Source organism: Mya arenaria, chromosome 16, assembly GCF_026914265.1.
Source record: "Mya arenaria isolate MELC-2E11 chromosome 16, ASM2691426v1".
NCBI lineage: Eukaryota > Metazoa > Mollusca > Bivalvia > Myida > Myidae > Mya > Mya arenaria.
In genome coordinates, this window is record NC_069137.1 from 20,619,538 (window position 1) to 20,634,697 (window position 15,160).

Sequence of the window (15,160 nt, forward strand, 5' to 3'; positions counted from 1 at the left end):
ATTCTACAATCGGTATGTCATCATCATGTTCCGAGATTATTTGTTCATTTACATTTTCTGATGCCGCTGGATTGTCATCATTTTCATCATCAGACGTCTTTGTAATGAAAGAGAGTATTCCTATTGGTGAGCTAAGCTTTATGTTTGCCAATAGCATACAAACTAAAATAATGTATTGCAACGTTATATATTGCGAATCAAAAAAATAAGATCCACACCTACACTTACTGCAAAATAATTGATTATTTAGTTAAATATTGTCCATTCTTACAATAAGAAATGATGATTTTGTTTAAAAAAATAAAATTGATCATAAAAAAATGCATTTCTGTTATTTAAACTTATTATTAAACAATAGTCATTAAGCGTCGATGAACAGTTAAGGATACCTCTAGGTAGTTCAATTTCTATTATATTGTTAAATTGTGTCCAAAGAATTCGTAATAGAATCGCTGTATAAGCTGAACAAAAAGGTTTCTAAAAATTTATTAAAAATATACGGACGTTTCTAAAATAGAACCGGGTACGCAAGGATACAAGTGTAGCGCTTATCCATCTGAACCATTTTCCCGCTAATTTATCTTCACTGCACTGTGGTATTGATTTCATCGATAAGCGCACATAACACTACCGTAAGGAGTTTACCGAACGCGTTTATTAAAAAAAATGTTGGTATTTTGTCCATTGTTTACTGAGAAATACACGATAATAATTCTACATGTTTACATTAATCATGATTTAAACAGTCAGTTTAATAATAAAATATTTTTTTTCTATGAACCATTAGCTTACCTTTCTGCAGTATTACTTCGAGTAAGCGACGTCAGTTTTCACTTGAAGACGATTGAAAGCAAAAGGAGAAAACAATCAATTTCAAATATATTTCATAAATGGGATTATACTTACTTCTTAATCGTCCGTCCATCTTCAAACTTCTGACACATCGGAATAACAAATATTATGCAGGTTTCGCCATAAAAATTGATTTTTTTCAAACCGTTACTATATTTTTATTTATGTATTTTCTTCCACATTTATTCGGAGTTTGTTTTCTCAGGCCGGAGATCAAATACTTTTGAATTGTACGTGTATCAAGAGCTTAGTGGAAGAAGATTGATCCGGGGTTTAAAATGGTTTAGGTTTATATACAACCTAAAACATTGCTGAATAAAGTAGAAGTAATTATATAAACTAACAAAGTTATTCTAAGTACTAATTAACCGGATACATACATCACCTGTATGCTAACCAAGGCAACTGGCACAGTGTGCCTCAGTGTGGCTACGAGACTGTATGTTAACCAAGGCAACTGGCACAGTGTGCCTCAGTGTGGCTACGAGCCGGTATGTTAACCAAGACAACGGCCTTGTTGCGCCTCAGTGTGGCTACGAGCCTGTATGTTAACCAAGGCAACTGCCATGTTGCGCCTCAGTGTGGCTACGAGCCTGTATGTTAACCAAGACAACGGCCTTGTTGCGCCTCAGTGTGGCTACGGACCTGCATGTTAACCAAGACAACGGCCTTGTTTAGCCTCAGTGTGGCTACGAGCCTGTATGTTAACCAAGACAACGACCTTGTTGTGCCTCAGTGTGGCTACGAGCCTATATGTTAATCAAGACAACGGCCTTGTTGCGCCTCAGTGTGGCTACGAGCCTGTATGTTAACCAAGGCAACTGGCACAGTGTGCCTCATTGTGGCTACGAGCCTTTATGTTAACCAAGACAACGGCCTTGTTGCGCCTCAGTGTGGCTACGAGCCTGTATGTTAACCAAGACAACGGCCTTGTTGCGCCTCAGTGTGGCTACGAGCCTGTATGTTAACCAAGGTAACTGCCCTGTTGCGCCTCAGTGTGGCTACGAGCCTGTATGTTAACCAAGACAACGGCCTTGTTGCGCCTCAGTGTGGCTACCGACATGCATGCTAACCAAGGCAACTGCCTCGGTGAGCCTCAGTTGGGCTACGGATCTACATGTTAATTAAAGCAGCAGTCTTGGTGAGCCTCAGTGGGGCTACTGACCTGCATGTTAATCAAGCCAACTGCCTCGGTGAGCCTAGGTGGGGCTACGGACCTGCATTTTAACTAAAGCAGCTGTCTCGGTGAGCCTCAGTGGGGCTGCGGACCTACATGTTAACTAAAGCAGCTGTCTCGGTGAGTCTCAGTGGGGCTACGGACCTGCATGTTAACTAAAGCAGCTGTCTCGGTGAGCCTCAGTGGGGCTACGGATCTGCATGCTAATCAAGCCAACTGCCTCGGTGAGCCTCAGTGGGGCAACGGACCTGCATGTTAACTAAAGCAGCTGTGTCGGTGAGCCTAGGTGGGGCTACGGACCTGCATGTAAATCAAGCCGACTGCCCCGGAGTGATGCTACGAATATTAATTGAACATAATAAAGTTTGAATTTCGAAAAGATTAGGAAGGAAACGGTTATTTCCCGATGACTAATAAATCATCGCGTGATTTTGCATCATGCGCGCAAACCAATGCGCATCAAATGACTATAATCTGTTTATGCTGACACGTTAATCATACTTAGAAGTAATCGAGAAATATGTCATTGATACAAACACTCATTGAGTACATTTATTTGTCTATTTAAATACATATTTAGTTCAAACACTTGCTTTGTTTTTTGTTAAACCTTTTAAAACTAATGACTTTTAACCTACGGAAGAGGACGGATCCATAATCACGTGATTTCAAGTCACGTACGAATACATACTAAAAGCCTCGCATTTAAACAGACACTTCTTTCGAAAGGCGGCCATTGAGCGACAGACTCTCAGCACGTTTAACATAATTTGTAATATTGGATCTGTAGTGTGATTCAAACAAACAGTGAGTATTTTCTATCATAGTGTTTTACAAAACTGTATACAAAACTTCCACATTTTAATGTTATAATATATACTATTGATGCAGTCCTGATAAACATATATATAGATATAACGCGTTTTATAATAATTATGTTTTTTTTTACGGAGGAACAATGAGTTAGATAATGTTTGCGTAATAAGTATTAAATGTATGTAATGTATAAACTATAATCATTTCTACAAGCCATTCACAATTTGCTGTATGATATGTAGAAATGTTTTAATAAAGTACATGCCTTTTAAGAATTGTCGGAATTAAATATATTTGTGGTGTAGTGTTATAAGGTTCTAACCTTCAGAAAATTAAAATATCAATTTTCTCCGTATTTGGTATTTGGTAAAGTCAATATTTTGGTGTTTTTTGGGGGGAATGTTTGAATATTGTATGTATTCTTCCTTATATATTAATATTGTAGTAGGCAATGATTTTTTTCTGATGTTTTGTAGATTTAAACAACTATCATATTTGGCGTTAAATGGCTCTGTATTAAAATATTACTTACTTTTTCATTCATTTTAATGACAACTTCTGACGTTTACAAGTCCGCAAATAAGTTGTAGAAAATGCAATAGTACTTTGTTGAGATCATATTGACTTACAATAAACAAATAAATGTAAATAACAGTTCCTTGCACAAATGCTCTTAGAACTCCTACATTAATAAATATGAGTAATAATAATATGCCTAACACTTCATACGATTTTATTATAAATCATAAAGTGTATTATTCGATTTTTCAGCATGTTTCATAGTAAAGCTTTTTGGTTATGGTGCATTACGACCCCTCTATCGCGAAATACTCGCCCCTGATTTTAATAAATAGTGATAATGTTATCAATTTTAATAAGTTGAAAGACCAGGTTTGATACATTTCTCTTATAAATGACATGACACTCTATATTATCAACACCTTTTGTTTTATTACACCATTTCATTGTGTAATCAACTATATCATCAATTTATAAGGAAATTAAATAATTATTATTATTATTATCATAATTATTATTTTTATAATTATTACTATTATTATTATTATTATTATTATTATTATTATTATTATTATTATTATTATTATTATTATTATTATTATTATTATTATTATTATGGCTAAACCAATTTAGCCAATTCTTACTTCCGTCGAAAAGGGTGGGAAAATATATATTATTTTAAATAAATAGAAAGCACAGTTAAATGATCACCAATTCATTGATTCTAAAGGCTGTAGCTTAAGCTTTTCAGTGAAAGAAAACATGTATCCCACTATGTTACACGTACATTTTCTATCAAATTTGAGGAATCTACTTTTAACATTGGTCTGTTTTTAATTTTCAGGAACTAAAGTTCGTTTACGACTGATTGGCTCTGCTCGTGAACAAGTTGCATTAGGTAAGAGTACACAATTTTAATTTTATAGTATTTTTGTGGTGCTGTTTCGTTGTTGTAGTTGTTGTTTTTGTTGTTGTTGTTGATGGTGTAGTTGTGGTTATTATGTTATGTTTAAAGTTTTGGCTACTGAGCTTGTGTCTGTAGTTTTTCACATACATATTTTGATGGTCTTAATATTTGAGCATTTACCAAATTGCAATACGTTGTTTATCCATGAAATTGCATCTTAATTATTCAAAATAAGAATAAGTTTACAAAACATTTAACATACACATATACCTGGCTATCAGCAAAATATCCGAACATATATCATATCAATATCTTAATCAGTACAAAATACAACTCTGACTATAATATATTTGCGTGCGTTTTCACATTGATTTAACAGATCACAGGATGTTTTAATAGTGTGTAAAAACAAACACAAGGTTCAAACAAGGGTCACATTAAATTGACAACATATCCATTCAGGTCATTAACGACTTAGGATTAATCTTAAAGGTGAAAGAGCCTTAATATTTTACCAGAAGTTGAAAACCGTAATAGTGTAATGTTGTGTTGAGTGTCAATCGACATCATTTTATTCCGATAGGATAATCGTCCAACAAAGACAGTTTTATTACCAGTCGTTTCTAATTCAGAAACAGTTGTAGGGAATCGTTGGTGACAAATAAGTCAAATCTCAAAATATTCCAAACTTACCAAAACTGTCAGCCATACGTGTCATGACGTGCCAATACAAGATAGGTAATAACACCATCCGGATTAAGTTTTCAAATCTGAAATAAGAGCAAGGTGATAATGAGATCATGGACTATTGTCATGTGGCTAGTGGATTAGTCCATTTATTATTAATAATGGTAATAAGATCATGGACTAGGGATGTCTCTATTGCCATGTGACAAGTGGATTTGTCCATTTATTAAGAATAGTGTTAATAAGATCATGTACTAGGGATGTCTATATTGCCATGTGACCAGTGGATTTGACCATTTATTTGGAATAGTGTTAATAAGATCATGGACTAGGGATGTCTAGACTGTCATGTGGCTAGTGGATGTATCCATTTATTCAGAAAAGTGTCAATAAGAGCATGGACTAGTAATGTCTATATTGTCATATGGCTAGTGGATGAATCCATTTATTCAGAATAGTGTTAATAAGATCATGGACTAGGAATGTCCCTATTGTCATATTGCCAGTGAATTTGTCCATTTATTTAGAATAGTGTTAATAAGATCATGGACTAGGAATGTCTATACTGTCATGTGGCTAGTGGATGTATCCATTTATTTAAAATAGTGTTAATAAGATCATGGACTTGGGATGTCTATACTGTCATGTGGCTGGTGGATTTATCCATTTATTATGAATAGTGTTAATAAGAGCATTGACTAGGGATGTCTATACTGTCATGTGGCTAGTGGATGTATCCATTTATTATGAATAGTGTTAATAAGATCATGGACTAGGAACGTCTATACTGTCATGTGGCTAGTGGATGTATCCATTTATTTAAAATAGTGTTAATAAGAGCATGGACTAGGGATGTCTATACTGTCATGTGGCTAGTGGATGTATCCATTTATTATGAATAGTGTTAATAAGAGCATGGACTAGGGATGTCTATACTGTCATGTGGCTAGTGGATTAATCCATTTATTATGAATAGTGGTAATAAGATCATGGACTAGGGATGTCTATACTGTCATGTGGCTAGTGGATTAATCCATTTACTATGAATAGTGTTAATAAGATCATGGACTAGGGATGTCTATACTGTCATGTGGCTAGTGGATTAATCCATTTATTATGAATAGTGTTATTATGATCATGGACTAGGGATGTCTATACTGTCATGTGGTTAGTGGATTAATCCATTTATTCAGAATAGTGTTAATAAGATCATGAACTAGGAATGTCTATACTGTCATGTGGCTAGTGGATGTATCCATTTATTTAAAATAGTGTTAATAAGAGCATGGACTAGGGATGACTATACTGTCATGTGGCTAGAGGATTAATCCATTTATTCAGAATAGTGTTAATATGATCATGGACTAGGGATGTCTATACTGTTATGTGGCTAGTGGATTAATCCATTTATTACTAATAATGGTAATAAGATCATGGACTAGGGATGGCTCTATTGCCATGTGACCAGTGGATTTGTTCATTTATTAAGAATAGTGTTGATAAGAGCATGGACTAGGGATGTCTATACTGTTATGTGGCTAGTGGATTAATCCATTTATTCAGAATAGTGTTAATAAGAGCATGGCCTAAGGATTTATATATTATCATGTGGCTAGTGAATTAATCCATTTATTCAGAATAGTGTTAATAAGATCATGGACTAGGGATGTCTATACTGTCATGTGGCTAGTTGACTAATCCATTTATTTAGAATAGTGTTAATAAGAGCATTGACTAGGGATGTCTATATTATCATGTGGCTAGTGGATTAATCCATTTATTCAGAATAGTGTTAATAAGAGCATGGACTAGGGATTTCATTGTGTCATGTGGCTAGTGGATGTATCCATTTATTCAGAATAGTGTTAATAAGATCATGGACAAGGAATGTCCCTATTGCCATACTGCCAGTGGATTTGTCCATTCATTATGAATTATGTTAATAAGATCATGGACTAGGAATGTCCCTATTGTCATATTGCCATTGGATTTGTCCATTTATTTAGAATAGTGTTAATAAGAGCATGGACTAGGAATAACCCTATTGTCATACTGCCAGTGGATTTGTCCATTTATTATGAAGAGTGTTAATAAGATCATGGACTAAGAATGTCCCTATTGTCATATTGCCAGTGGATTTGTCCATTTATTTAGAATAGTGTTAATGAGATCGTGAACTAGGGATGTCTCTATTGTCATGTGTCTAGTGGTTTTGTCCATTTATTATAAATGGTGTTAATGAGTTCATGGATAAGGGACATCTCAATTGTCGTATGTCTAGTGGAATTGTCAATTTATAATGAATGTTGTTAATAAGATCATTGACTAGGAATGTCTCTTTTGTCACATGTGTAGTGGATTTGTCCATTTATTATGAATGGTGGTCATAAGGTCATGCACTAGGAAAGTCTATATTTTCATATGTCTAGTGGTTTTGTCCATTTAAAATTAATGTTGAAAATAAGATCCTGGATTAGGAATTTCTTTATTGTCATTTGTCTGGTGGTTTTGTCCATTTATTATTGATAGTGTTAATACGTTCTTGGATTAGGGATGTCTTTTTTGTCATATGTTTAGTGGATTTGTCCATTTATTATGAATGGTGTAAATAAGATCACGGGCTAGGAATGTCCCTGTTTTTATATGTCTAATGGATTTGACCATTTACTATTAATGGTGAGATCAAGGACTACGGATATCTCAATTGGCATACGTCTAGCGGATTTGTCCATTCATTATGGATAGTGTTAATAAAATCATGGACTAGGGATGTCTATATTGTCTTATTTCTAGTGAATGTGCCCTTTTATTATGAATAGTGTTAATAAGGTCATGAACTAGGGATGTCTTTATTGTCGTATGTCTGGTTGATTTGTCCATTAATTTTAAATCGTGTTTATAAGTTCATGGTCTAGAAATGTCCCTATTGTCATATGTCTAGTGGATTTGCCCATTTATTATGAATGGTGTAAATATGATTATAGACTTTAAATTTCTTTAAAGTCATATTAATAGTGGATTTGTGCATTTAGTATGAATGGTGTTAATTAGATCACGGAATAGGAATGTCAATAGTGTGATATGTCTAGTGGATTTGTCCATTTATCATGAATGGTGTTAATACGATCATGGACTTGTGTTGTCTCTATTGTCTTATGTCTAGTGGATTTGTCCTTTTCTTATGAATGGTGTTAATAAGATCATGGACTTGTGTTGTCTCTATTGTCTTATGTCTAGTGGATTTGTCCATTTATGATAAATGATGTTTATAAGATCATAAGGTCTGAAGCACTAAAATTTACAACCAGCGAAGAGGTGAATGCATTTGTAAAATGTGCAAATAATGTTTAGTCCGTCATTGTATTCTTTCTTATCATCATTATAAAGTAAATTATATTTTAAGTGTACTTGAGATGCTGACAGAGCCTTACATTGACATATGTATAGGAGTGAATAATTCGACTGATATGTACTTTTTTTGTATAAATAAATACAATATTAGAATTAATTCATAAGTAAAACTCATGTGTGAAGCTTTTTGCATAGTCTTTAGATGAGCGAGTAGCCTGACTTCCCGAGATGTGGTACAGCAAGGTCAATATTTTCAAATAAAAAGTGATATTACCAGCCATTGGTATGTCCCTTCTAACGACTCAAGTTTCAGACAAAAGTAGGATAAGAATAAGTTAATTGATATATTTTAACAAACACAAAACCTAAAATTAACAGCATTGAATCTTGTCCCTAAAAAACACAGTTGTCCAAAAGAACCTCTCGATTAATACCTGGCTTACAGCTTTTGCACTGACACATATCTACATAGATACATACTGCACCTTTGGTATTAGGGCTGTAAATAGCTTTTGCGCAAAATCCAACTATTGATATGGGGACTGACCAATACTGAACTTTGGTTCCGAAGCATGACACTGGTTACAATTAAACTGTATAAAAACTAACACAAAAGTCAAGTCTGTTTCAAATTGATCAATCAATCTTTTTGTAGTTTTAAGTTTTATTGTTTTCCGCTTATTTGCAAACATTTTTATGACTTACCATCCTCAGGTTTATTGGAATGGCAACGTCAAAATAATTTAAAAGCTAATGAAGAATATGACATCGTTTATGGTACCCTACTCATGTAAAAACATGCATTTCTTAAATGGATATTCTGCTTCTGAACAGCTGTTTCTAGTAGATAGCCTTCTATGATGATTTTGAACTCCGTTTTTGTTTTAAAGATACCGTATCATAATATCAAAAGCATAATCTAACGGCTCATGCAAGTCATAAAGTTATTACAGAACAAAGAGGAACTTAAATACCGACCATATGAAACTCAACATTCTCTCTCTACTTGTAACCCGCAAGCCGCCTCTCCTTAAAATTTGGTCTCATGTATTATTCATACCGCGAAGCCTTTCAATGAACAATTGAGTCAGTAAAGTATTCATTCAGATATCATATTACTACATTGACGATATGGAATATAATTGCTAAAACTTTGAATAGTGTTTAAATCATTACATTATCCATAAAATACTAAACATTTTCATATTGACATTTCATTTCAAAGATATTTTCTTTTCATTTCACCACACTTGATCACGAACGTAAAACTTCCTTTACATACCTGCGGTGTACACCATGAATTAACCATTGCTAGGCTTGGTGCCGCGACAAATATGCAATTTATTTAAGAAAAATAAGACGTAATATGTTAACGAATACGTTTGTATTTATGGGATATAGCTCAAGCAACTAATCTCAACTAAAATATAAAGTTATTCAAGTATGAACTTTATCTATACTTGATATATTTGAATTTTGCGTTATGATCTTTTAAAGCAAAAGTAACTGAATTCGATTTTTATAATACTTGTGGTAAGATATTCTTCTAGAATCTGCTTTAAGTACGTCTTTGCACCATTCATATACATTTTTGCTAATGTACACTGTTAGAATGTAAATGCACTTTGTGTAGCCGTTCACTATTTAACCGCGTCCTATACACTAAGCCAAGTTAAAACAACCACGTCCAATGATACAAGTTTTATTGTAAGCAACTATCTATATCTAAATTGTAAAAAAAAAACGTTGTTCTATTAAACGCGAACAAGGCTGACTCTCTGATCTTAACCAGGTATACTATCAGAATCCTTACCAGAAGCAGACTACTCTCGAAATAAGGTTTTATACTCCCTAATTGACCCCAATTATAGTTGACCATTCAGAAGTATCTCTCAATTTACATACATTCCAATACATTTAATCTCACGTGACAATAACCACAGTATTTTACTGGCTGTTGCCACAGAAAAGAGCTTGCCCATCAATAGTTTCAGTGATGTCAGAATTACTAGTCCAAACCCCTTTAATATAATTCTAGTAAACAAGGTAATTAAAATTATTTCTGGACAGTACTTAAAATAACCATAAGCGGTTGACCTTAGCCGTAGCCGATTGACCTTCGATGGAACCAAGTGTCGTATGAGTTTAGCAAAAGGCAGATCCTTTGATAATTATTATTCAAGCCTTAAGGCCAGTCTTAACATATGCTAAAGTGATTGACTGTTCCATCTATTCTCAGAATATCGAATCGACACCTGCCGGTAACTGTAATAAAGCTTCAATGAAAATAAACGCTATGACATTTTGACCACTTAGTAGCTTAAGATTGGAATGATGACCTTAACAGCGATGAATTATTATTGACAGGGGCCTTTGTGTTAACGTTTTTTAACAATTATTTACCAAGCCCCTTGTGTACACAGGTATGAAACGACTGCTTTCAACTTAATACAACTTAACAGTCTAGTCCAGTATCACACTGGCGTCTGAAAACTCACCGTGTCTGAGATGAAGTTGTAAGTTCGATTGTTTATCCTAAAATTTTCAGTTTCAGACCAACTAATCAACTATTTGAATTGATATATATATATATACTTAAACTCTTGAAGAGAGACAGCGAGCAAAAGCCGCAACGATAAATAAATTGCATGCATCTTTCTGTTATTTCCGTCATCCTCAAACGTCCACATTTAGACGTTAACATTGTCGAGACTTAGCGATCATGAAATAAAAGAACTATATAAAACTAAGTTTAATTAAGTAGCCTAACAAACAACAATTAACCTACATTGCATTTGCTATCAACATTGGTTCGCAAAAACAGTAGCACTATAAACAATTTAAATACTATACAAAGTCAACAGTCTGTTTCAAATTCATCAGACAATCTTGTTATTGTTTCAAGTTATGTTGTTTTCCGTTTATTTGCAAAATAAAGAGTCGTTTTTTAAAGACTTTTCATCCACATGTTGTTTCATGGCAAAGTCAAAATAATCAGAATGTTAATGTTGAGTATATTTTTCGCTCCTGGCTATGCATTTGGTTCTCATGTAAGAAAAGGCATTTCCTTAATTGATAAAATGCTTCTGAACGGATGTTTCTAGTAAATATCCTTCAATAATGATTTTGATCTCCTTTTGTGTTTTTAAAACTGTCAAATCATAGTATCAAAAGCGTAATCGAACAGGGAATGCAAACCCTCAAAGTATTACAGAACAAATAGGGAACTTGAATACCGGCCATTAGAAACTCAACATTATCTCTCTACTCGTAAATCTCTAGCCGCCTCTTCTTATAATTTGGTCTCACTCATTATCCATACCGCAAGGTTTTTCAATTAATTGTGAAGTCAATAAGGTAATCATTCAAAACTCTTATGACTACATTTACAATATAGAAAATAATTGCTTACATTTTGAATAGTGTTTAATTAATTTCATTATCCATAAAATACCAAACATTTACATATTGACATTTCATTTCAAAGACACGTTCTTTTCAATTCACCAAAAAATGATTATGAACGTAACATAGCACTTCCTTTGACAATCGTGCGGTGTTCGCATTTCGAACACATAAATAAACCATTGCTGTGATCGGTGCCACGACAAATCTACATTGTACTTTAAGAAAAATAAAAAAATAGATGTTTACGAAAAACTCAAAGTTTGCATTAATGGGATATATCTCAAGCAACTTATCTCAACTACAGCTATTGATATGTACGATATATGCATTTGATGTATATATAATTTACTTTATCCTATCTAATGATAATTGTATGATGTTTGATTTGTAGTTTTTAAAAGTAAAATTTCAAATCAAAATGTACAAATATATTTGATATAAGGAACGAAATGGTTAACGATTTTTATCCGTAAAAAAGCCTTAATTATTAGCACATTTGATATACTTTACTATGAAGACTAAAACTGGTGAAAATCAAGCGCATAACACAGACGTGTCAGAAGCAAATCATAGAGAACATAGAACAGAATAGAACAGAAATTGTATTTGACTTAAGCATAACAAGCTCATCGTCACAACTATATGTATTGTAACAAAAAAACATGGCATGTGACAATTATAACATAGATTGTATTAATAAAGCAATCATAAATTTGATATAAATATTGTGAGAGTGTGTATAACAATTGCAATACTGTTATCGATATCGTGGTGTAATATGAGAAGGTTATGAATTCGGTGATTTATAGATCTATTTGTATTTCTCTCTCTATATATAAATTCTTTTCCACGTTGATTTATACTGACGCAAGGTTCATACTACGTGGTACTTACAACTTTGTGGCTAACTGTGTAAGGATATTAATATTACAAAACAAACAACAACAAAAAACAACACAAAAGAAACAAAAATATTTGTACATTTCGTATGTCCTAAGGATCTACAGATTTAAAATTGAACACTACATTTATAATACAATCAACATAACAAAGAGGGATAAAACATAGAAAATATTTACACAATATTAAGGAATCAAGTAATTTAAAAGACTTATCACAGTAAAGCGCTAACTTGGTTTGGTTATTACTTTGCATTAAAACAATATACTTCATCAAACTCGTATGAGTGTATTAATACTTTGGAATATATTGACGTCTACGGTTTAGCCTAGTCCCTAGAGGTATTTGTGTGCATTTTTTGTCCAGAGCGTTTCTTGGTATATTTGTGTCGGGGGATGTCTGAAGTTCATTTTTAGCGAGGGTGGACAGCTGGCATCCCCCAGGTTACCATGGTAACCAAGACAACAGCCAATATGGCCGCCGTTTTCTTAGCACATGACTAGTCTTACAATATTTATTATTATTATTTAACACAAACACATATTGACTTAAATGTTTGAAGTAACTAATGTACATATGCTAAACTTTCTATCACACTGACCATCAAGGTCAACAAAGGTCAAGGTCATTTCAAGGTCGTAATGTGAAAAAGTGCTATAAAATCAGTTATTTACCTCAAATTGTTTTTAATAATATACAAATTAATGAAATATTCCATTCAAAGTGAATAGTTCTGTAACATGTAAATAATTCCTATCATAATAATCCAAAAGAGAAACGCATAAGATATTCTGGTAAGATACACCAGACTATTACGTACCACCTCCCTATATCGACTTTTCTTAACAATTTCTAATTGATTTTTAATCAACAAACAATATTCATTTAAGTGTTTTTGGCAATTAAATGGTTTCGTTTGAAATGTATTCATTAGCACTTTAAATTCTTATAAATGAATGATCTGTGGCAATGTATCATGTATGAAGCATTTAACTTGAGAATAAATTACAGTTAAGGTCCTTTAAAGGTTATACACCACCTGTATTGGCATTAATAGTCTAGTAACAATCAGTGGATTTTGGTGATGACTGGAAACGAAAGTAAAACAAGCAATGGTATATGCCATAAATGTTTGGCAAAGTCTCAAGTATATGGAGCTGGTGTGTTTAATTGCAAACACGTGTTAAAGATCGAGAAATTCAAGATGGCGCCCAAGATGGCCGCCATAACTTGCAATTCTAGTTAAAACATTATATTGGAATGCGGCAGTAATTAATTAAATATACGGGTGAATATTCTCATCGATATATTATTTCTCCTATACTGAATTTCAAATTGACACGTACCATTGACCACTTCAAGGTCAAGGTCATTGCTTTCAAGGTTGAAGTATGAAAAATGCCTCAAATTTGAAAATAAGTTTCGTTTATTTTTTTTGTGGGAGAAATGTAAATTGTTCCCTCATTTTAAAAATATTTAAGGGTAAACTTTTCAGACTTAATACCAGTGAACAACATTATAAACCTAATCATTATTTACGTCTTGGTTTTGTTGTCCTAAAGCAAGGGAAAATTATGTCCCAGATGTTATTTTCTCGCGTTTTAGAAGATATTGTGTTGATTTTAATGGATAGTGTTAATTTAGGGCATACTTTAGAAGAAATATATTTGATATTAATGAAATTTGCAGATGACATTGTTATAATGGGGCATTCCCTCGAAACTTGTAAACATGTAAACAATGGTGATAAGAAATTCTGATAAAAGTAAGACTGTCGTGTTTAAAAGGTGCGGTCCTGAATACTGAACCCCATGTGTAGCTGCAAGTACGGACCAGGCTTATATAAACTAGTGTATATTTTCACTGAACAAGCAAACAATAAGACCTATCTGAATACAACTTGACACGAGATAATCTTACAGTTCAAACAATCCCTGAAGTACATACGAACGTTTCCAATTAAGGACAAAGACATTGTTATCGATGTTTCAATTTCATAAATAGGCAATTGTACTCGACACCATATCGTCATGAACTGAACAACTGAAATTGCAGTGTTTTATAGGTGCTAAATAATATGTCTTTAGGCAAGAACTCATGATAATGTCTGGAAAACTATTTGCATTTATACATTTTGCATGGTTATTGCGTTGGCGGGATGGGTGTCAGGTTCGCGCCAGGTTATAATTTTATCACCTTATCCACATCATTTTGTTTTAAAACCCAAGACCCTCACATGAACCTACGAAGATAATGTGTACGTGTAGCCGTCTTGACATTTTATATAAATCTACATACAAATAAAACCTATTGATAAAAGCGACCCGCAACAAATTCAATATGCTCGTTTGGTGTTATATTCTAGTCTCTATAGGGTCACAACTCGACACTTGTTTGAACCTGAGTAATGTACCTTGTTGTGTTCCAGTCTCTCTAAGGTCACAACTCGACACTTGTTTGAACCTAAGTTATATACCTTGTTGTGTACCAGTCTCTCTAGGGTCACAACTCGACCATTGTTTGAACCTTAGTTATGTACCTTG

The 15,160-nt window shown here is 33.5% G+C and overlaps 1 protein-coding gene across 6 annotated transcripts in view; it reads left to right on the forward strand.

Moving 5' to 3' along the window:
- LOC128221240 (hornerin-like) overlaps positions 1 to 15,160 on the forward strand; it is a 102,929-nt gene that overhangs the window by 7,983 nt on the left and 79,786 nt on the right. For 3 of the 6 annotated variants that reach the window (XR_008258926.1, XM_052929765.1, XM_052929771.1), the window contains exons 1-2: positions 2,771 to 2,836; positions 4,209 to 4,262. The gene's annotated coding sequence lies outside the window, so the exon portion shown is untranslated. Of the gene's footprint in view, positions 1 to 2,759; positions 2,837 to 4,208; positions 4,263 to 15,160 lie in introns of those variants that run through there. The other 3 variants (XM_052929766.1, XM_052929767.1, XM_052929768.1) reach the window with 2 other exon arrangements.